Source organism: Phalaenopsis equestris, unplaced genomic scaffold, assembly GCF_001263595.1.
Source record: "Phalaenopsis equestris unplaced genomic scaffold, ASM126359v1 Scaffold000114, whole genome shotgun sequence".
NCBI lineage: Eukaryota > Viridiplantae > Streptophyta > Magnoliopsida > Asparagales > Orchidaceae > Phalaenopsis > Phalaenopsis equestris.
In genome coordinates, this window is record NW_018164556.1 from 1,130,264 (window position 1) to 1,133,577 (window position 3,314).

A 3,314-nucleotide genomic window follows, 5' to 3' on the forward strand; every position below is an offset into this window, starting at 1 on the left:
TTTAAAAAATTTTTCCACCCCCTCCCCCCCCCAAACTTAAATTTTTAATAAATTAAGCAGTTTAACATCAGATATATGTAAGTAGGAATGAAAATTGAAATAACATGCTAACAAAAATTTCTATACCATAACGATACGATTACAAAACTAAAAACAAGAGTAAAATTAATTTTGATCAATTTTTTTATCATTTTCATTTTAATTCAACATGTAGAGATTTAATAGACTTCTAAGTAGTGGGTACAAGCATAAAAACAAACAAACACACTAACTTTGACTTCACAGTTTCAACATAAAAACAAATACACTAACAATATAAAAGAAAAATACAGGCTAGCAATTTTCTGAGTTTAAAATTTAAAACTAAAGTTAGCAATATTTTCAATTTCCCAAAAGATATAAAATTAAATTTAACCCTTAACTAACTAACACGATACTAAACACACAACAACATTTACTACCATAGAATTTAAAATAAAATACTAACAAAACACAAACATCACAATAACAATTAAATATAAGTTCAAACCATCACATAATCCAAATAAACACACAAATGAAAATGTAGCAAGCCCAGACTACATAATTTATAGCACATCACAACACATTTTTCAAGTCCAAACATAAAAATAAACAGCATCACAAATCTGAAGTCCAAAGCACATAGTCTAGCACATATTACAGACATAAAAATAATTTAGTCCTCCTCCTCATCATCTTCAGAATCACCGTTATTCCAGACGTTTGTAGATTCATAATCAGGGTATCTAAGATACGGAGGAAATTGCACTCCTTGGTTACCCCTAATGAGGCCTTCCAAAGATGAGTGAAACTTCTCTTCATAATCACTTTGTTTTCTATTATACCCATCAATATGACCTGCAAAGCTTTCTACATTTCTTTCCTTATCTGCGATATAATTGATATTGTCCATCATCCTCTGTAATAGTTGATCTTGGGTCTCAGTAGACTCACCTCTAGAAGTAGAAGCACGTGAGGTAGATGGTTTATATGTAGAAGTAGCAGAGGTAGAAGCAACAGACATTGTCATTCCATAACTCCTTGAAAATCCTCCTCTCCAGCCAAAAATAGAATGTTCAAAATAAGTCTTCACATTCACCTTTGTAATAGGCTTTAGAGGCAACAATAGTTTCTCCCAACTATCATATTTCACAATAGTCTGCTCACATAAAGAAAAGATCAAGGAAGCAAATCCCAGACCTGCAGTAGTAGCGACCATGACAGAACTGATGATAGTCTGATATATCAAAGCTCCTATGTTGATGAGCTTTCCTTCCTGGATACAATATTTTAACATCTCTCTCTGGTAACTTCACTGAGATGATTTGTTGGTAGCATACAAACAAAAATAAAATAGTGTCATGCCTTCGAAGGTGCACTTAACTTTGACGTGGAAAAATTGACTCTCCTCTCATTAGTCATTTTCCAGAGTCCTCTTCTAATAGTCAAATAAGAAATAATCTCATCTAGTTCCGTCTCAGTTGGACTATAATTCACATAAAAACATAAAACATATGGCGGCAAATGGTAGAGCAAATTGATTTCCTCCGGTGAAAAAGGTATCAACTTTCTTCGAACCATGACTCTATCATCTCAAACCATGAATCTATTGTCTTCAGCCTCAAGGAGGTTTGCATAGAACTCCCTAACAACAAAAATAACCTCCACAGTAGAGAAACAGTAGAATCGTTCCCACTGTCAGTGAACGATCAAATCCTCTTTGTCTCCACCTGTATTCCTAAAACACCACTCCTGAATAAGCTTATGTGATTGCAATGCATCACTGTACCTATCTTGAGCCTTCAAGCTTGTAAATTTGCTCAAATCAAAAGGGCTCTTTCCTTTACTCTTCTTTCTTGGTGTCATTCTACAATTTTATAAAATTCCAAAAATAACATAAAAAATCAAGTCTAAACTACTAAATTAAACATCTAAAAGCATAAACTACACTTCCTATACAATTTTCATAGATTTTTCCTCATTTTTCCCAATGAATAGAGAATTTTCAAATTCTTCCAAATGTACTCAAAATACATGGTAAAAATCCAAATTTTTTACATAGAAGTAAAGCTCTTACCTTAAGAATTCCGAATCTAGCAAATTTTTCTTAATTCCACTAAGAAATATCCACTTAATAGTGTGCTCTAGCTCTCCAAAATTGCGATTTCGAGAGGTTGAAGGTGACGGGAGGGTGAAAAATGGTAATTTTTGGGTTAATTTTTCACTTTGTGCTTAAGCGCGAGAATGTGGCGCTTAGGCTCCAGTGGACTGTTCGCAAACCAGTTTTTGTGAACCGGCGCTTAAGTGAGGATTAGTGGCACTTAGGCACCTACTTCTCGGATTACATCACACTTAAGCGCGAGAATGTGGCGCTTAAGCGCCAGTGCACTATTTTGATATTTTTGAACATAATTAAAATGCACTATAAGCCTAAGTATACTACCCCTAAGTGGTCTTATAACACTTAAATGACTACTTTCCTCTCCATTAACTCTCCTTTTTTCTCAAAATTCTCCAATATAACTAATTCAATTTGAGTCGACTCTAAATAGTCTCGGATGAGAAAATTTTCTAAGCACAAACACTTAACAAACATTCACAATTAAACACTAAAAACAAGACTTAAACACTAACACAAATACAACGACGCCTAAGAAACAAACTCTGACATCAAACTTAGTTCCATTCTTCATTTAATGGGACAAACTCCGGTCTTTCATTAGTCTCTCCCGGGGCAATCAGAATATAAAGTTGATAAAACGGAAGATGGTGACGAGCTCTGATATTATCTTCTTCAATCCATTTCTGCTTGAGAAACATCTCCTTATCAACTTCCTCTATATAACTAGTATGACTAAATTGCATTTTCAGTTATCATCCAATATGCTCAAGATGTGCATGAATCTCAATTACCTTGGTCTCTAGTAAAGCCATGGTAGTCTCAATTTTGTTGATCTTATCCGATATTCCTTTGATACTAACGGTTAAGAAACCGTTTTACATCTCTTCTGTACTTTGACTAATGAATCTCTTTCTCATGGTCTCTTCCTTCTTCTTCTTCAAATCTATCTCTCATGAAGACATCTTCTCTAAATCTCTATTTCTCTTAGACTTTTAGGGTTAAAAATGATCTGGGGTGAAATTCTTTCACAAAACCCTCTTATTTATAGGCCTAAATCTCTAATAACTTCTAAGCACGTCTTGTAACAACCTTAACATGTTTTTACAAACCAATTGGCAGTTAAACTTTCTAGAATCTTAATTTAGCATATTTTTTTAACTGTCGCGCTTAA